The sequence below is a fragment of the Notamacropus eugenii genome, chromosome 4 (assembly GCF_028372415.1).
Source record: "Notamacropus eugenii isolate mMacEug1 chromosome 4, mMacEug1.pri_v2, whole genome shotgun sequence".
Classification (NCBI taxonomy): domain Eukaryota; kingdom Metazoa; phylum Chordata; class Mammalia; order Diprotodontia; family Macropodidae; genus Notamacropus; species Notamacropus eugenii.
This window is the reverse complement of record NC_092875.1, coordinates 349,847,239-349,868,903: the sequence shown is the minus strand read 5'-3', so window position 1 is coordinate 349,868,903 and position 21,665 is coordinate 349,847,239. Positions and strand designations below refer to the sequence as shown.

The following is a 21,665-nucleotide window of genomic DNA, read 5'->3' as shown; positions in this document are numbered from 1 at the left end:
ATTATATAAACATACGTGTGTGTGTATTGTGAATGTTGGAGGGTGAGCTGGGAAGGAAGAGGGATGTGAAGGAAAAGAGAGAGTCTGGGGGCTAGGAGATGAATGAAATAACAAGGCATCTTCAGTGAGCAAAATAGATTAATACTTATTCGAATTATGTGTGTGTGTGGGGAGGAGTACTTTGTGTGGTGACTTTTCTATTTTGCCTATAATGAATCCTTCTCACTCCTTCCTAACTGATGGATATGGTTAAAACAGCTTTTATAAAGATTTATTTTCCAAATTCTTTTGTTCCTCCTTAGTTCTCGTTAGTGATAAAACAAATGGCAGTTATCATTTGGTTGACAGCTCAGGTCTTTCTCCCCCCCCCCCCTTTTTTTATGCGAGATTGAGACGAAAATTTAATCACTTACTCCCCTCCCTCCTCCCATCTTGATTTAAAAAAAAAAATCTTTGGAAATAATTCTCCGCTGATTTCTAAGCTATAGTGTCTTCAGTCTTGATGTAGAGGTTTACCCTAATTTGGGGAAAACTGCAGTTTTCACCACCTCCCCTACCAAAGACACAACTGTGTCCATTCATCTCAAGGAGGCATTCGTGCGGAGCTGAAGGAACTCATTTCCTACAGTCTAGATTATAAGGGGGCAGCGAGAGGCAACTCGGTGTCAGTTGACTACATTTTCACAAGGAGTGTTATTATTTATGTTCATGACGATTCTGATACTTTAACCCAGAAGGTATTCGAGTCTCCAAGCTCCACTCTTGGGGGTCTGGGGTTGGCGTGCCTCCCCAGATGCTCACAGGAGCCTGGCCTTCTCTCCTTCCCACCCAGTTGCCCTAGGTAGGTCCGCTCCGATCCAGGCCCTTCTCCAGCCTGTGGGTTCCAGCTCCGAGCCTCACGCTGCACTTCTCATCAACCCTGATTTATGAGCCTTGTTAAACACTCATTATTACTTTGCACCTTTTTTCAGCAGGGTCGGGAAGCCACCCCACTTTGTGACAACAAGGCATGTGTCAAACAATTACAGGCAGAGGGGCGAGGCAGCTCTACTCAGTGGCGGAGTATCCCTTCTCTGTTCATCGAAGAAATATCGGAGACTCTCCCTTCTCTCTCTGTCTCTCTCTGTCTCTCTCTCTGTCTCTCTCTGTCTCTCTGTCTCTCTCTCTGTCTCTCTCTCTGTCTGTCCCTGTCTGTCTCTGTCTCTGTCTCTCTGTCTCTGTCTCTCCTGTCTCTCTCTCTCTGTCTCTCTCTCTCTCTGTCTCTGTCTCTCTCTGTCTCTCTCTCTCTGTCTCTCTCTCTGTGTCTCTGTCTCTGTCTCTCTCTCTCTCTGTCTGTCTCTCTCTCTCTCTCTCTCTCTCTCTCTCTCTCTCCTCTCTCTCTCTCTCTCTCTCTCTCTCCTCTGTGTGTGTGTGTGTGTGTGTGTGTGTGTGCGCGCGCGCTCCTTTCCTTTTGGGCCAACTTTCACTCTTTTTTATATGTTAGACGCAGCTACCGCCCTCCCTGAAAACTGTTCATCAATTCTTTATTGGTTTCTTCACGTATGTTTCACCTTAAGAGAAATGCCGAGGACGTCCCAAGAAAATCTTGGTGATCTTCTAAGACAAAGTAAATCTCTACATTCCCGTAGCTATAGATAAATGCAGATACTTGTCTCTGCAATGCATGTATATGCAGTCACATGCATACATGTGCAAAACGTATGCACTCCAAATCTATACATACCATGTCAAGAATACCAAACTAGGAAAGCTGAATACAATGAGGGAGAAAATCCTCGAACAGGAGTGGGGGAACCGTGGCTAAACTTCATCACCAGAAGAAGCCAGAGCTTTCTTATCAGAAACAACAATCACACCTCAAGGTTCAAATGAAAAAAAAATCTGCATATATAGAATTGCTCTCTCTACGTCTCTCTCTCTCTCTCTCTCTCTCTCTCTCTCTCTCTCTCTCTCTCTCTCTCTCTTTCTCTCTCTCTCTCTCTCTCCCCCTTTCTCTCTTCCTCCTTTTTTTTTTAATTTCCCCCTCCTTCCCCCGTTTTTTAATTTTATTTTTTGCAAAAGGCAATAGTTTGTTTTACTAAACCTGTTAGCCTTTTCTGTTAGGGATAGTCATTTAAAAAAATAAATACAGAGCCAAGATAAATTGACCAACCAGAGATCAACATTAAGAACTATAGATCTCTACGCCCTTCTCTAAAATGTGTAAGGAAGTGAAGGGCGTGTGTGTGAGGTGCACGTGTAAATATTTTATAAACCCATCCTTAATTAACAAAATCATTTCCATTATGTCTCCAATATGATCAACAGCAATTATGTGAGATTTTTAAGGTTTATAATTTTATGTCACCAGACTGTTGCTTGGGGGCAGAGGCACAATTGCTTTGCCAGCTGCAGTTGTATTTATTTGTTTTTCTACCTTGTTCCTGTAGGGCTGCATTATGCAGTTTTTAATTAGTTTGTGTTTGTATTTCACCCGTCCCAAATCAATGCCATCCTGGAGCAATGCAATGTAAATTCTTGCAGTACAGGTGTAGCTGCTAGCTCTGGAACACTAGGAAACTCATGTCTTACAAATGAAAGCAGTGAATGCCATTCAGCCAAACTGTCAGTTTTAAACAGCCAAGAGGAAGGAGATCAAAGCGGAGAGCAGGAACTTCTCCTCTCCAGATTAGAGTCTTTATGGTTTGAACTCTTAATGCTATTAAAGGGAACCAGGACATATAGCAAGCACATCATTGGTTACAAAGTTACTTTTAATTTCGCAAAAGTCCTTCCTCATTTTGGCCAGTGTAAACCTTCAGAGCATTTCAGCAGCCACTCTTCTCTTTGAGGCCTCACAGGGCACTCATCTGAAATTATGCATAACTAATACCTTCAGAGACCCTTTCTGTTAGCTCACATATTTATATAACTTATCATCTTTTAGAAAGATAATTTTGATTTCCTCCTCGGTTCCACTAAGTCTTTTAATAGAACTCAGAGCAATAAAACCTGAAATTCTAGTATCTCTAGACATGAAAAGTCCCTTTATGTTGTGTTTGGTGTCTCTTCTTTCTTGAAATGACCTCTGTATGGTGGTGTATAAATCTATTATTCCAGGCACTGGGGAATTCTTTTAAAGCTTTCTTTTTTGTCAGGAATAAGAGATTGTTCATCTTTAACTAGGCCACATAGAAATTATGATTCAACAGCAGTGTATATTTAATTAGAGTAATCTCACTTGAATTTAATTACCTAATGAATTATTTGTTTAAAAGGTAAAAAGGCTTGTTTGCCAAGTACAGTGCAGCCCACTGATAAGAACTTATAAGAATATTTGAGTTAAAAAAAGAAGCATTTTTATGGCTTCAATTTTAACTCTTTGATTCTACAAATGTTTATTAGCATGCAACTCAAACAGAAGCTAGGGTGATAATGTATAAAATAATAACCTGTGATGCCAAGTAAGAATTTTAAAAAATACCCATTTGTCTTCTGTCATGTATAGGTGAGTACATATTTTCCAGAAATTAATATTCTTTAACAGTTTGGAGATAGGTATTTCTTATCACTACTGATCATTTCACTTTTATTATTTCTTAAAGGCATAAGCCAGAGATTAAATTCATTAGATGACTCTTGTAGGATAGTCACTAGGTTGATATAATCTTAGCAAAATTCTTAGGTCATATGCAACCACCTAAACCACCTCAATCAAGTTATAAATTTCCCCTCTATTCTCTCCCCTCACAGCCGCTCTCTGACATTGGCACATAGAATAGATGTATATAAGGTAACTCATATTGTGAAGCATTTTTATGGTTATCAAACATCACAGGAAAGAAAGAAGAAACTTTCCAGCTGTTGACCTTGACCTCTCATTTCTCAAGCTACTCAATTCTGCACTGCTTTCAAGACACAAAAGCAAATGATTCTACCCTGCACTATCTGTTCGTGATGCACTGTAAGTGGCTTGTCTATAAGTAATGGCAGCTATTGGTTTATCTGATCTAGGTACATAGCTGGGGTCATTAAAAAGAGAGATTTTTCTGGCAAAAATATAAAGTTAACTGTGGTGCTTCCTAGCATGAGGTTGCTATAGTAATAGGCTATTTAGTTTAATTTCCTCTATAAGGATCTGTGTGTATGTGCTTGTGTGCTCGAATTCAAGCTGGGGCTAGCTATTTGGGACTAGAAAAATAGGACTGATAAGTACCACAATTCTGTGAAAGGGGGTAAGGAAGGAAAAAAAAAAGAAAGAACGAATAGGAAAATAGGCTTCCCTGGGTCTCAGTTGGGGGAACGATTGTCTAACAATTAGTTATAATAAGGAGAATTATGATATGAAACTTAAATATATTAAATTATTCATCTACTTGAAAAGGTGAAAAATAGATATTACCTTAAAATTAATGGAAACCATTTATATCAATTATCATTAATTTTAGCTAGCTATTTTGAAAATAATGATCTAGCAACCAAGCATAATCTTATTTTAGCATAAATCTTAATCACATTCTTATGATTATCACGGAAGTATCTTTCTTCCAGAAACCCTAATTTTAAATGAAGACATATTTTAAAGAATATTTTTTTCATATAGATCATATATTGTTGCAAATAACAACTGACAGTAGGAACAGGAAAGTATTTGAGATAATATTTTATAAATGATAATGCATTTCCTAGATATGAATAAGCAAAAGAATTATTTCCTGGCATAAACCCCCAAAGGAAATGGTATGTGGGGAAAGAAAGAAAGAAAAAAAAGTGAAATTACATATTCCTGTTTTGCCTTTTCAAAATGTTTGAAATTTAGACCAGTGTTCTGTCTCCCATAACTTTTTATCAGCAGTAGAATAATGTATCATGGAAAATAAAAATCTGCCTACTCAAAGGTACATTTTTAAAAATAAGAAAACATATTTGTTAACATACTAAAATCATGTTGTAGAGAAACCTTATTGTAAATTGTTTTGAAATATTAAGTCCCTAAGTGTAAATTTTTATTACTTTAATGGTTAGATACTTTAAGTATGATTTGTAACTTCAAAATTATGGATGCAATGAAATTAGAAGAGCTAGGTCATGTAGGCAACCATTTAGCATTAAGTTAAATTCTGTTTTATTTCTTACTAATAAACGCTGCTTGTATCAAAATAATTGATTTGCATAAAAATAGCATTCAGTGCTACATGGAAGGGAAAAAAAATAGAATTCAACATGGGGATTACAGCTGGCCCACTGTCCTGAGTTTGTGTGGGAGGTGTGTATGGATATGTATGTTTGTGTATTTGTGTGTGTGTGTACATGTGTGTGCATGCCTATGTGAGCAAATTTGCAGAGTTCTGAGGAAAGGCATGGAGTATGGTACAAATAAAATTTCAGAAATTTTGGTTATGTCATATCAAGAAAATCCTCATTTTACTTTTGTCACTCAAATATCCTTCAGTTGGACCAAAGTTAGTCAGTCACAGGATGCTAGCCTCCAGGTTTTGCAGAGACTTCTGAGTTTTATGGTCTATACTCTAATACTTACAGAATTCTGAGGTGCAGCCTTCTCTTGACTTCACTTAGAAGATCCAGAAAAATCTCAAACATCCTGAACAGTATGGCAGTTGTGATTTCATCTCAGGATCATGACTGGGATAGATATAGCCTCAGTTCTACCTGTGGGACCTGGGAAAATTGATAAAATAGGGTATGTTGGAATTTGAACCTGTCTTCATGAACTAGAAAACCTTTGGATACTTAAATCTCTCTTCTGCATTTTCAATTGCTTCACACTGTTTTGAAAAGGCCTCCATCGTTTCAGAATTCCCTAAATAACTCTTCAAGTTAATTCAGAAGTTCACCTGAGAATGGGGAGGTGTACTAGGAAGATACTCAAAGAAAACTCTGTTACAGGGTTTCCTGCATTTTACTAATTCTGTCCAAATCACTCAGTCTCAAGCTCAGACAAGAGAGAGCAGTATATTGCTTGGCCAAACGGTTATCCTCCCCTATAGTCCACCTGTCTTTACACACAAACCTCTAGGATAATAGTTAATTTAAGAAGAGTTTAATGTTTCTTGGCAGAGGTAGATGAGCAGTAGACAGTTTAGATTTGTCCATGGATGGAGCGGGGATAGAGAAATAGAGAGAAGAAATATTTCTTCTTACTTGACAACAGAAGTTCTGTCTGACAGTAATCCCAACAGATCATGCTTCACCCTTGATGCTCTCTACCATCCTTCCAATGGACTTTCCCTGGGCAAAATCTTTTTCTTTTTTTCGTATTCCTTTCTTCTTTTTCAGCAGTGGTTTCTATCAATGCTAATGTTTTTCTTTTGTGTTGCTTTATTTTGTTTTAATTCTGCCCCCTGAGAGCCCAGGACATTCGCGATTTGAAATCTTTCTTGATCCCCATTTAAAGTTGTCTAGAATTCTGTCCTATTCTCTTAGGAGCTGCTAAGTCACTAATTTGAGAATCTAGTCAACTAATTTGAGCTAAGATATTAATGACTAATAATGTCTTAATGCATTCCCTTTCTCAGGTATCATGTGCACTGGGAGGCAGCTGAGACACTTGAAATGAAACCTTATCAAAGAGGAAGAAGCTCTACATTTGAATTCATGCTCTAGCATTTCTTAGATGCGTGAGTATGGGCTGGACACTTACTTCTCTGAATCTCAGTCTCCTCATGAAGAGGAAGAGGACACTGGGTATAATAACACTTGTAGTATCTAACCAGGTTGGTTTGAGGAAAGTGCTTTTTTAATCTTTTTTTTTTTTTAAATAAATATGAGCTGTTATTTTAATACTGGTCTTTAAGAATGCCTTAAAACAAAAGAGTGAGAAACTTAAGGGATTTTAGGCATGATGGGATATAAATCTAGGTATCCTTGCGGATGTCCCTCAAATCAGAATGATAATGGAGGCTTATAACTTTGCCATATAAAGGTTGATTTCAGTTGAAGAACTTTTACCTCACTTCTGAAGCATCTTAGCAATACTGCTAATTCCCCATTGAAAATTGATGGGAACTATGATTCTTCCTATGTGAGGAAGGCATTATTAAAGGAGACTACAATGTTTGTTTTTCCTTAGAAGAGGTCTATTAATTATTATAATTAATTATTTATTAATAATATTTTTAATTATTCTTAATAATCTAGCATAGAGGCTAAATAGGCACTACTCATCCGAGATGAGAAGGATCAACTTGTGCCTCTCTTGTCCTTTACCTGCCTTCATGGTCTGCCCAGGGTGCATTGCTCTGGGATTGCCTGTCTTCTCTATAGAAGTAGGCTCCTAGTACTTTAATTCCACCCCTACTTTTCACATTTGTTCCCAAGGAACAAATTTAATTTTGTCTTGAGATTAAGGGATCCCCTTCAGCAAAGGGAGGGAGGATGTTAAAAAAAAAAAATGGACCCAGAATACAAATATGAAAAAGTATGGAATAGGTATTTTTATTCCCACACAGAAAAAGAGAATGTTAAGTAATAAAGAAGAATACAATGATTATAATAAGTCAAGGGGTTAATATTTAAGCCCTCTTGGGCTATTTGCAAACAGATCCTCTTTAAGAGCTCTTCACCTCCACTGAGTACATCCTGATCAGTGTCAACTAGGTTCTTTCTTTCTATTTCTCAGCTAGTCTGCCTCTGCTGCTCTTGCTGTCCCAACTATTCTAGGAAGCTTTTACTCTCCTGATTGAGTGCTCAGAATAGAGAAGATGCAGACTTTCTTCTGAGATATCAATAAGGTCCTGAACTTCTGGATCTCATGGATTGGACTACAATAGGTCCCTGCCCAAGCACCACTCCAGGGTTACTGTTTTGGGCTCCCCTGGCTCTGGATGAATGTCAGTGGTAACTGTTTCTCTTTTGACCAGCAACCTCAAGTGTCTTCCCCACCCAGTTTTATTTTTTTTCTTTTAATTTAAAAGACCATTCCCTGACTCACTTCTTAAAGAGGCCTATTCAAAGGAAGTAAGACTCAAATAAAAAGCAGATCATAGGGAGACATGGGTCTCTTTAGGAGACCAAGGGCTCTGGGCTTCCTCTTAACCCTAGGTCATCCTTACATTTCAAAGCCAACAGGAAGAAGAGGTTTGAGGGGCAAAAACCTTTCTTCCCTCTCTGTCCCACTTAGCATTTTCACGGAGTGCCAAAGAGTAGGCAATTAAACATTTTTTTTGTTACTATGCAGTAGAGCCTCTGAGTCATCATGGCTAATTAGAAGACATCAGGTGATATCTATCTGCCCCTGTTCTAAAGTTTGTGTGCGGAGGTAGAAAGGTCCCTTCGTTATATGCACAAGAAAGCAGGCCCACTTTGTATTTCCATGGAACGCTGAATAAGAATGCTCCAAGATGGGTTGACCCAAGGGGACACCGCAGTGGGAAAAAAAAAAGAAAAAGAAAAAAAGAGCACAGTGGTAGGAATGTTGAACTTGTAGTCAAGGGATTTAGGGTTTGATTTTGTACCAAACTTCAAACTATATTTTCAAAGTATATTTTGGGGAGGTGGGGTGAAATCTGTAGGATATAGATCTCACTTATCTAAATTTATGATTTTGATATTGTATTTCCTAGAATGAAACTTTGAATAGCAGATTATTTTTGATTCATACTTTTCAGACATAGAAACTGAGATACAAAGAAATTAAATTTGCCCAGCATGGAGCAATCTCCTAAAAGGAAAAGAGAGATTTAAATTCATACAGTTCATAATCTTTCTTAGAGAAGATCAGAGCACATTAAAGATATCAAGCAGGTAAATTCCCCCCCCCCACCCCCCACACATGCACACAATATACTCCTCATTTTGAGATACAAAAACAAAAAGAAATTAAGTCAGCCATGTAAATTAGCAGAGGCCCTAAGCATCAGGTTCTATTTAAAAAGAGGCTTTAGGCAAAAAAGAATTGTGATAAATATGTAAAATATAACTCCAAGAATTCTATGTTTCTCCAGCAGCTGTTACTCACAGGCTTTAAATGCTTTGACATCATGCTGGGAGTGAATATGGCAAAGGATTGAGATCATTTTACAAGTTGAGGACTTTATGACATTTCTCTTTCGTGCTTGGGTAAGTGGTTTGTCTAAGGTCACTTGGCAAGCTCATAATAAACTCAGGATTAGAGTCCTGGCAGTCAGTCTAGTAATCTCTTTCCTAGACCAGTGAATCTTAAGACTTGCCAAGCCCTGGATAAAATACCCATTTGCATCCTCTGCTTTGCGTTGGCAAAAGAAGCTGCTGTTGCATTGCAACAAGAAGGCATCATGCGTCACCTTTGCCAAGGTGAGTCAAGTAATTAGTGCTCCCTAACTCTTTAATTCTTTATCTCTGTGAAATATAGTGCTCATCTTCATCACAGAAATACATACATGCACACTGTGATAAAATCACAGAATCACAGACTTAGTGCTGGAAGAGCCCTCAGACATCATTTAGTCCAGGCTCCTTATGTTACAGATGAGGCAGCTGAGGTCCAGAGTTTGTGACTTGCCTAGAGTCACACAACTGAGAGATAGGTGCCTTTGGTTTACTTTTAAGTCAGAAAAATATCATTGAAGTGAGGTGTGGCTCTCTGAACCCCTGATACCTCTTTGCTCCTCCAAGAAGAACTTCTCTGTGGGTCTCATTGACGCAAATATATGAGGGCTCCATGAGGAATAAGAGTGTGCATAATGACTCAGCATTTGTGAATTTATGCTTGAGAGGGCCTGTTTCTGCGAGTCTGTCAAGGATTTTCAACCACTCAGTCTTCATTTTGGACTTTGCAACATTTTAACTGTTGAGGAAGATGGGTGACATTTTTTCTCTCCATGTCTAGATCTTCACAGTGAGAACCTGGGATATTTTGATTGAGTGAGAGAATAAAAGGGAGCTGATTCAGCTATTGGCTGGTCTCATAGTTATTAATACATAGTACACATATTGGTGTATGTGTGTGTGGGGGTGGCTACATGACCTAGCATATGTCATTATATATACATCTAACTGTCTTAGGTCTTACATAATAAACCACATCACAAAATTCAGGAATACAACAAGCACATGCACATATATGTATACCCATATACACATATGAATGTATTTTCAAATAGATGATTATATTTTGTGTGTCATAGCAAATATATTTGCACCATAAGTAGTCATACAAACTTTTCTGTCATTACTAGCAATCTTCCGCACAGAGGTATGTTCTTGTAGACATATCATCAACACATGATAAGAATTATCATGATTAACAGTTACTTATTTGGGCCACAGTTTGGAATTCCAATTCATCCCCTCCTCCTCATTCTGCAATGCTTCCACCACCTCCTTTCCCTGAAGTTGATGTTTCAGGCTCTTCACTGCTATTTGGTATCCTTACTTCATATCACAGAAGACTCTAAAAGTCTGAGTAGGAAAGTAGAGATTGAGCCCATGAGTGGGAGACATATAAGTATTATGTGGTGGAAAGAAAATTGGACATAGGATCCCAATTGAGTTCTGGCTCTGTCATATATTAGCTTCATGATTTCAAGCAGCTCATTTTATTTTGCTGTCTCAAATTTTTCAACCATACAACGGGGCATGTAATAATGCCTGACTCGTCAACCTCATAAGGTTGTTGTGAACATAGAGATAGAGAGAAAGATAGGTGTAAAAAAAAAAAAAACTTTAAAAACACATTTTAAAAATGCACAGGTATTTAATGCTAGAAAACTCCATTTCTTGTAACATTAATTTTGTGCTAAGAGAAAGAATATATGTTAGAGTCAAGGTATAAAGTCCTTCGTGGGCATTTACCTGATGAGGAAGTGAGTTTCAAACCTGGCACAAATGGGTACACAAATGTCTTATTCCAGATGGGATTGTTAAAATCAGATGGGACAGTGTATTAACAATGTTTCATAAAAAGAGTACAAATATAAAATATTGTTACTAGGAACTGTATTGCATATGGCCAGAATCAAGAGTGATTTCCATCACAGTATATTTATTTTAGAAAGATAAACAATCTTATTGATCTCTTCTTTTCTATAAAACATTTCATGAAGAAATTAAAAAAGAAAGAAAAAGACCAGAGGAAGGCAATGTTGACAAATAAAGGTAATTATCATCATTATTATTAATAAACAATGATGATAATTTTCTTGTAAGATTTCCCTAGATAACTACACATTCAGGCCACAGCACAAAGACTCAGCTAATAGTTAACTTCCAGAGGGAAAATAAATACAATAGTTGTACAATAGCCTAACAATTCCTCTGTGTTCCTTCATAAAACCTCATTCTGACATGGATACAGGAGGGATTGTTCAAAATCTCAGAATCAAACTCTGCTTCCGTTTAGGTAGCTATCTTTCTCACTTAATACGTATGTAATGTATGCAAAACATCTAATAGATTTTCATCTCAGATGCAGCAAACTCAACACCAATTAATAAATTTCATCAAAGCCACTTAGCATCTTCACTTAGGAATACAGGCTGCAATGCTTTCTTGTATTTAACTCTTACTCTATGCGTGATGACATGGAGTGACTACTGAACTGCAGCTATGTGAGCTGCAGTGAGAAGTTCGTGGACTGATCAAGGCTTTAGTCAATTCCTCAGCAATTCACGTAGCTTTAATTATACTATAATTATAATTTAATTAATTTTATTTTATTATTAATTTCATTATCATTTATTATAATTTAATATTTATTTTTAATTTCAATTAATAATTTAATTAATTTAGTATAACAGTTATGTTACACAAGGAACCAAAACATTGCTTAGATAAATGTAGATCCTTTAACACAGTAGAATGGAACTACCTGTTAGCAAGATTTGGAGTCATGAGTTTTTAGAAAAGTGTATCCTAGAGAATTTAAAACTTATGGAAGTGACTGAAACTAAAAATTAATAAATTAGGAAAAGGAAAAAGAAAAAAAAGAAAAGTGTATTCTATTTTCTCTTTGATAATTAAAAAAAAATATTCTCCATGTGTGCTTATATTATAATCTAATGAATATAATATACCTATTTTTATGTGAGTTCTTGTTATTTCATGAATTTAACACCATTTTTTCAATTTTCTCCTATGTTCTTCTTTCAAAAACTTATATTGGCTGTTCTCCTTTCTTTTTAATCCCATTGTCATCCCCATAGTGAAAGGACTACTGAGCATTACTTGAATGAATGAAAAAAAACCATTGCTCTGTGCTAAGTGTTGTGCTAAGCAAATACAGGGGAAACAAGTAGGACAAAAAGGAGAGACAGACCTTATTCTCAAAGAATTCACAGTCTAATTGGAAGAGGTAACACATATAAAGAATTCACCTGAAAGGCTATAGAAAAGCCCAGAAGCACTAAGGAGCAACAGGTAAGATGACAGTGAACGGGGGTCTGGAGGCTGGAAAAGTAGAGGTAGGACAGATGGTGAGGCTTAGTAGTTCCCTTCTCATTGGAAGGTTTGTGACTAGAGACTCTTCCCACTCAGCCAGCCTAATCAGAGTCCTGGGTGCCCTGGGATTTTTCAGGATGAGGGTATATAAGAATAATTGAAAAAGGTTTCATTCTTCTAATACACACACACACACACACACACACACACACACGAATTTACAGTAACAAGTATTTATTTCACTGTCTTCCCTCTCTCTCATTGAAAAAATGAAAAATAAAATGGAAACCCTTGTAACAAGTATCCATGATCAAGCAAAACCCTACATTGACCATGTTCAAAAAATTCATGTGTTTCAATCTACATCTTGAGTCCATTACCTCTCTTACCATAGAGGGGTAGCATGCTTCATCATTGTCCCTCTGTAATCATGAGTGATCATTGCAATGACCAGAATTCTCAAGTTTTTCAAAGTCGTTTGTCTTTAAAATGTTGTTATTGTATAAATTGGTTCTCCTGATTCTGCTCACTTCACTGTGCATCAGTTCATACAAGTCTTTCACTGAAATATCACCTCTTATGGAAGAATTATTGTGTTCATTTTCAGACTAGCTCAATTCCAATGACTATACCTACAGCCCAATAGCTTTTAATGTTGAATTCAGATGTAAAAGCTTGTACATTTTTTTAAACAGTAAGATTTGATTAAACAGTCAGGATTCACTGGGCAGTAATAAATAATGAGTTGCTTTTTTTAAAGCATTTGTTGCTTACTCCTTCCTGTCCAACTTCTTTACTCTTGTCAAGGGCACCACTAGCCTCTTATTCATCCAAGATGACAATCCTGGCATTGTTCTCAACCCTTTACATACATTCTTCCACATGTATAATCTGTTGTCAAATTGTGTCATTTTTACCTTCACATCTCTTGTACAGCCCCCCTTCTCTCTAAATATATAACTACTACCATCACACAGCCTCATCACCTTCCATTTATTTCAGTAGTCTTCTAATTGATCTCCCTGCCTTGAGTCTTTGCTCACTCCAATCCATCCTTTACTTGTCCACCAAAGTGGAACCAAAAGCATGGTTCTGTCTATGTTTCTTTGCACTAACTTTCAGTGGCTCTTTTTTACCTCTAGGGTCAAATATAAATTTGTTTAATCTTTAAAACCATTTAGAACTGGGCCCCTTTCTACCTTTCCTTTAAATTATTGTTATGCTTTCCTCCCTTCTAGACAGTCTGTACAAGCCAGCAATACTAGCCTATCTGTGATTCTTTGTGCAGGACATTCTGTCTCCTATCTCAATGCATTTACCCTGTCTTCCCTTTATTGTTGCCTAGGCTACTTTCCCTCTTCTCCTGTGACTCCTAGGTTTCAGGAACCACCTTTCCCTTAAATATGCCCCTTCCCAACAATTAAACAACTCTTCTTCAAGACCACAAACTCCATCCCAGATATTTTTCAAATTCATGTCACTCAAAAACAGAACAATGATGAAAAATCATAAGAAGCTTGCTGGAGAGTGGGATGAACCTCAAAGTATATGTCCCAATGATAGTGGATCAGTAGCATTACACTACCATAAAAGAGACAATCCATTTCTTTATTTTGCAGATAGGCAACACTGAAATATATTTTCACACGTTATTCCAAAATTAAAATTCTGTGCAGGTCTTTGCAAGCCCATGTCTGAAAATACAAATGGCATAATCTGCCCCTGTTCTTCTATCTACAGTAATTTCTCTGTTTCAATTTTAGCAGAGTTGCTCTAATTCCTTCTGTCCTTGTGTTTATTCTCAGATGAACAGCTACTCTTTTCACTTATAAATTGACTTGTGTATCTGTTGATGAGTGGTGCATTTTAATGATGGATTCAGCAAAGCTATTCAATGAGAGTGTTATTTTTTCTTTAAGGCCAAGTATCCTCAATTGCATTGTTCCCTACAGCTCTTGAGTGACCAGAATAGAGATGTGGTTAAAGAGCTAATTATCCGTGGAGACATGGTTTAAAGTTAAGATACACATGCTTACAGAGTTGGTTATGTAAGTAAATAGCTATTTGGACACAATGACAACATCTTATCACACTTTTCAATGGTTTTAACTTTCCCCCCACCATAATGGCTACATAGTAATGAAATGAGTCATTACTAAATGGTTGCACCAATGTTAAACGTGTAGCAAAAAGGACCAAGTGTAGTCTACTTTCATCTCTGATTATGTCCCACAGCCCTGATGACATTTCTTGCATGTCTCTCTGAAGCACTTTGATAGAAGATGAAAGAAGAGAATGAAGTGAAGAAAAAAGGTAAGTAGGGAAGAAGGAAAGTGCAAGAGGTCTAAGTGGGAATAATGACTAAGAGTTCCTTGGAAATGGAATTCAAGTTATTAAAAGAAGAACACATTCACATAGAGGAGCCACTCTTCTATGGTTCCTCCTCTCCTACCTACTATGGCCCTTGAAGCCTTGGGTTGAGCAAATCCATAGACTCTAGAAATGACTAAAGTACTTAATTTATTCACATTGTTGATCACTTCTCTTCTGAACTCGACTCACATCTTCAGCTGTCTCTAGGATATTTCCACATACATGTCCTACCGACATTTCAAGGCCAATAAATCCTAAATGGAGTTAACTGTATCTCTCCCTAAAACTTATTTCTCCTTCTAACTTGACTCTTTCTGTCTGTGGCGTCACTATTAACTTATTCTCCCATGTCCACAACCTTGGAATTAGCATTGATTCACCACTTCCATCTGGGGTCCCATATTCAGTTTAGTAACTAGCCCTCCCTCCTTTGCAACTCAGCATACTTTTAGAATGTTGTGTAACACAGTTACCTATGTTTATCTCTTAGCCTCATATCAGATTCTAAGTGCATCTAGGTCGCACAGTGGGTAGAGACTGGAGTGAGGAAGACTCATCTTCCCGAGTTCAAATCCAAGTTCAGACACTTAACCTGCTATGTCACCCAGAGCAAGTCATTTCACCTGATTTGCTTGTTTCCTCACCTGTAAAGTGAGCTGGAGAAGGAAATGGCAAACCAGTCCAGTATCTTTGCCAAGAAAAGCCCAAATGGGTTCACAGAATGTCAGACAAGACTGAAAAACAACTCGGCAATAACAATAACAATAAATTTTGTATCTCCCTCAAGACTTTGCACAAAGTAGGAGTTCATAAATGGTTGTTCAATATTGCATGATGAATGGGTGAATATTTATTCTACAATCAATGAATCAACAAATATTTATTAAGCACTTGTTATGTTTCAAGCATTGGCTAATTTTATGGGGATACAAATGTAACAGTGACATTCCCTGCCTTCAAGGAGCTAAAAATGTTCATGACACTTTAAGTCGATTCAAAATTTTCTATTCTTTTCACTATTATCTTTTTATATTCCATTTTTAACTTTTATTATATAATTACAAATCTCTTAAATAGAAGATATTCTCAATATTATCATTTGTGCACTTTACTAAAATCAATTATATATTGAAATTACCAAAAAAAAAATATAATTCCATTTAAGAGATTCTGTGCATCTAGATATGTTTGCCTATGTGTAATAAATGCTTGATTTATCCATGCAATCAACAGTTTTCTGCAGTAAACTTTGGTCAAACTGTCTACCAACCAAAGTGTGGTCCTATGCCTGTCATGTCACCAGAAGACTTAAGAACAATTAAAAATGGTAGCATTACACCAAAGTGCATTGAACATATTAAGTGACAATGTGCAAACTAGTCATTTTGTAACAGAGTTGAAACTTTAAACCAATATCTTCTACTAAGTTGAATGCTAACTGACATAAAGAGTTTTATATAACATCATGGCGTGATTTCTAATCACTTTTTTGTGATTTGAAAAGTTAAGTCCTTAATTACTTGGTATTATTACCTTTTTGATTTAGCTGCAGATTTATGGTAGCAAATGCACACAATTTTTTTTCTTCAAAAAAGATGATGTCAGATACTGTAAATATATATATCCAACAAATATTTAATGAATGACTATTAGGGCATTAGTCAGGTGCTAGATCCAAGGTTCTTATTGGCTTCAAAGAACTTATACTTTCTTTCTTCTTGCACATGTAAGGGATACTTACATTTTCTATGGAGATATTCAGAATTTATATAGAAAGTTAAAGACATAATAAAGGTAGCACCAGTGGAGCAGTTAATGTGGTACAATGAAAGCAGAGATGGATTTGGAGTTCAAGGGCCTGGGTTCAAATTTTAGCTTAGCCACCTAATGCTTTTGTGATCTTGAATAATTTTTCCACCTGTGTCTCAGTTTTCTCTTTTATAAAATGAGGAGTTTGGTATAAATGACCTTTAAAGACCCTTCCCACTCTACTTGTATTATCCTGTGATCAGTTCCTGTGTTCTATCTCTGACAAAAGTGCTTAGGGACAGTTTGTAATCAGGATGACATGGTGGTAACTTCAGGTGGCTAAGAATGTATTTCAAACACTTTGGGCTCTTTATTATATACTCTACCATGTACCTACCACCCATAGATTCATCCAAGCATTTAAAATCTGTTCATATTGTGTGCCTTTAGCACTTTTTAAAGTAACACAAATATGGGAAGGATTTGATGTGGAAACTCTCCCTCAATGCAGATGCAATCCTGTCCCATTCTAGTCTAAGAAAGAAGCTAAATCCTAAGAGGCTGAGGCTGACAGACAATAGATGATTTGGGCAGGGTCATGGTCATTAAAAAATCAGGTGGATATTTGATTCCAGGCTTTTCTAACTCAAAGCCTAGTGCTATACCCATCAACATGTTGCCACCAACCACTACTACAACTACTACTACTACTGCTACTACTACTACTACTACTACTGCTACTACTATTACAATTACTACTACCACTACTACCACTACCACCACCACCACTACTACTACTACTACCACCACTACTACCACTACTACCACCACCACCACCACCACTACTACTACTACTACCACCACTACTACCACTACTACCACTACCACCACTACCAGTACTACTACTACTACTACTACATTTCCATGCATTTATTACCCATTGCAAAAAATACATCCTTGTATTTGTCCTAAAGTGCTTCTTTATCTCATGTTCATGGTTACTCTATTCATGCCATGCATGGTTCTATAGACAACTATTGCATCCTTTCTCAACCTCCATTTTTCCACCCTCATGAGTTGTGACATTTTGGCTTTTGCATATTCTCATGGACTGTGGAGTTTCTGACTACTGAACCAAAAAGACACATTTTGGAAAGTGACATGAAGGATGCTTAAATTACATTTACAGCAAGTTGAATATTACTCATTGAACACTGCCAGATTTTAAAGTACCTTAATTAAAGTTACTTTCATTAAGGCCACCAGAGGAAAGAGGAACTATTTTAAGACTGCTTCAATTAAAGTTGTCTAGTTAAGGACATCCTATTCACAGTTAATCATTCTGTGCGTATGAAGCCATTTTGATACAAGAAATGTGTCCAACAATAACACTATAGCACTTTAAGGTTTACAAAGGAATTTATTGACCTGATGTTACTTATGCCTCACAACTATAGGTTTTGTTACCCTTATTATCTCATTTTGTAAATGAGGAAAGTGAGACTCAGAAAGGTTAGATGGTCACCCAGTTACTTGAACACCCAGGATAGGATTAGAATGTCCATCTTCATGACTTTGGATCCAGCTTCCTATCTACAATGCTATAATGCCTTACAATCCTACCAGCAGGGGAAGGCACGTGTCCCTCATTCTGCATAGCAAATATAAGCCACAAACATCTGTGTGGTCAGTGCCTGGAATGTCCCTGCCCTGAAGCAGCCCTGACTTTTCACTCTTCGTCTATTTCTTTGAGTGTAGAATGGAAAGAGGGGAGAAATGAAGGAGGTAGAAAAGAGGAGGAGAGAAAAAAGAGAGAGAAAAGCTAAAAAAAACCCTCTTTTGACAAACATTGCTAAATAGTTTCTTCCTCTTTTAAAAATTTCTGTTTTAGAATTCTATTCCTCTCTTGAATGTTTTTAATTGCTATCTTTTTTTCTATCACATTTATTTCTAATATATTTCTGCCTGCCTCCTCTAACCAGAAAGGGGCATTTAGGTCACACAGTAGGCAGAGTTCTAGGCCTAGAGTCAGGAAGACTCATCTTCTTCTGTTTTTAAATCTGACCTCAGACACTTGCTAGCTGTGTGACGAGTTTCTTCAACTATAAAATGAACTGGAGAAGAAAAGGCAAACTACCTTAGTATCTTTGTCAGGAAAATCCCAAGTGGGGTCATGAAGAGTCATATATGACTGAAAAATAATTCAACAACAACAAAATACAGCAAATCTTTTCCTAATAAAAAAATAAAAATAAAAATGGAGGGAAGGGAGAGTAGAGCATTTTGTACCCACTCAGAAATACCAGTGTGGAATAAAATATCCAAGATAGGAGATGAAATTTTATAGCTCACTGCTACCAATTAATTGTTCTCTTAGTGATGTGATATTATGTACTTGGCTTTATCTACTTTATGTATTCCACCACCCTTTTCCATGCCACCTGCACTCTGGCCATAGACTTCTTCTCTTCCTCATTCCCTCGCTAATTTGGAACTACAATGGTTTCTGGTAGATGAGCTTTTTTTTCACTTTATTTTTCATAGTACCAGGTAAATGAATGTTACTTTTGGTCACATCCAGAACATACCAGCATGATTCTGTTCAGCTCCCCTTTGTGTGTTGTCTTCCCACTGTTAGAATATAAGCTCCCTGAGGTCAGGGATCGGCTTGTTTTCTTATCTCTTTTATCTCCATCCCTTACTGCACTGCTTGTACATAGTAAGCATTTAATAAATGTCTTATCATTGATGTATATTTCTTTGATAAGTTGTATTTAAATTCAGTTTTTGTAAGTGAAATGTATTAAAATGGATTAGAGGAGCTCACTATATATTGCAATATTATTATGAATGCTTTTAGAAAGCAAATGATCAAGTATGATTTATCTTTCATTTAAATCTGTATTTGCTTAAAATGAGGTATGCCTGTAATTAAATTAAGATCTAGGAACAGGATCCAGATTCTATTTTATATTCTATTCTATTCCATATCCACATCTGATACTTTTATCAATTTTCTGACCAGTTAAACGATTTAAAAACCTCAGTTCTACTACTAGTCCAATATATACACACACATGCATAATATATTTAAGATTTTTATCTATCTTTGAAATATTTTAATTGATGCCTTTTGATTTTACCTAACATTCATTTTGAATATGGCCTTGCCTGTAACTCTAACCAGTAAAACTTCCCTTGTAATGAATTATTTTAAAAAGAGAAAAAAAATATAGTAGTTCATCAGAATACATCAGCTCCATGTGACAGCAAATATGATTTCTACACCCATAGTCTCCCACCTCTCCCAATTAAAATTTTTTTTAAAAAAAAAAGTATTTTAAGGTTGGAAACAATCAATAAAACCTTAAATTAAGGTTCTGCATATTCATTCCAACACATTGCAAATATGTAATTAAAAAAATCATTTTAATGCATTAAGTTATAAGGTATGAAATATTTTTTAAAAGTTAATATAGAAACTTAGCATTCTAGATTCTGGTTTTTCAAATTGAAAACTGACATTTCTAATGCTAGATCTGCACTCTAGGTGTTACATATACAAGTACCATGCATATTATATGACAGTGGACAGCATACTCAGGAAAAAAAAATTAGTTGTTCATGTTAGGAAATAATTTTAGTTATTTTAGAGTGACAGTGACAAATTCTTGTATCTCATTAGAATATATTGGTGGATGAGTCATTTGACTTTTTTAAATTGATGTTTTCATTTCTACCATCGTTTATTAAGTTGGGGACATGTTTAAATGAGATATTTCTACATTTTGTCCATTAATGATTCTAAGCTAATTATTTAGAGATATGAATTTCTGGGAGAAATTTGAGGGTCATACTCTTTGGAAAAATAAGTACATTTTCCTTCACTTATTTATTGGGTGTGATGTTTATTTTCCATTGAAAATATTGGGTGATAGGGGAAAGAAAGAAATCTGACAGAATTAGAGTACTGAAAAGTTTTGACAGGATAGAATGGCACTGTTTCTTTTGGAAGTCACACTCCTTTCTGACATCTGTCTTGGTAGGCAAGGCTCTAGCAAGACAGGCTGGCGCCTGGGGCAGGATGTCAGTTGGGCATCCTCCCTCCCCCCACCTTCAATTATACAGTGGCTGATAAAAAATAAAATAAAATGAAGTTTAAAATTTGACATGATTCACTAAGTTAGTCATCACAAGTGTGCATGGAATTCAATTTTGGTGCTATATGCCCACTCCTACCAGTGGGAAGAAATTTGATCGCTTACTGTTGGAAACTCATCAATTCTTTCAGGCCACTAGGGGACCATTTAATGCTGTAGAAGAAAGGATTTCTTAACAGATTAATCTTTGCAGTTTAAAGAGTTAATGAATTCACAGAATGGAAGAATTTTTTTCCCTCCCATTCTCAGATCTTCATTGTCATACTTCACTTCTGAGAATTAAAGAAAGTTTCAAAAGCTGGAAAAGATCTCAGAAGCTTTCTAATCCAACCTGGATCTGTACAGGAATCCCTTGTGCAAAATATCTAACAGTCATCTAGCCTTTGCTTGAAGAATGCCAGTGATGGGCAACTCACTACTTTCTGAGATAGCCTGTTTACATTCCAGATAGCTGCAGTTGTTAGAATGTGTTTGAAAGCAGAAATGTGCCTTCCTGAAACTTCTCTCCTCAAAATTAAGCAGAATAGTTGCTGAGGGGGAGGGGAAGGAAATACGGACTTTTATATAGCACCTACTATGTGACGTGTTTTACTAAGATTATCTCATTCTATCCTCACAACAATCCCTGAGAGGCAGGTGTTATTATTATCCTCATTTTATAATTGAGGAAACCAAGACAAACAGAGGTTAAGTGATTTGCCCAGGGTCACACAGATAGTAAGTAGACGGATCTGAACTCAAGTTTTTCGACCATAGAATTAATCTCTCTTCTACATGACTCTCCTTTCTTCAAATATTTGAAGATTGCACTTATTTGACCACTACATCTTCTCTCCATAAGAACATTTTCATTTCATTCCATTGACTCATCTTGGATGCTCTGGACACCCTCCAATGTGTCACCCCAGAATGTACTTCATACTATTGATATGGTCTGGTCATGATAGAGCCTAGCAGTAGGATCATTCTATTTCTGACAATGTAGCTTAAGAGCACACAGGGTTTTACAAAACAGCATAATAAGCAATC

At 36.6% G+C, this 21,665-nt stretch overlaps 1 long non-coding RNA gene across 1 annotated transcript; it reads left to right on the top strand.

The window, feature by feature from the left end:
* Positions 1-1,444: 1,444 nt before the first annotated feature.
* LOC140501576 (uncharacterized) lies at positions 1,445-11,571 on the top strand. The gene is made up of 4 exons (XR_011966245.1): positions 1,445-3,943; positions 5,521-5,680; positions 6,516-9,057; positions 9,146-11,571. It is a non-coding gene; the product is annotated as an uncharacterized lncRNA (long non-coding RNA).
* Positions 11,572-21,665: the final 10,094 nt, after the last annotated feature.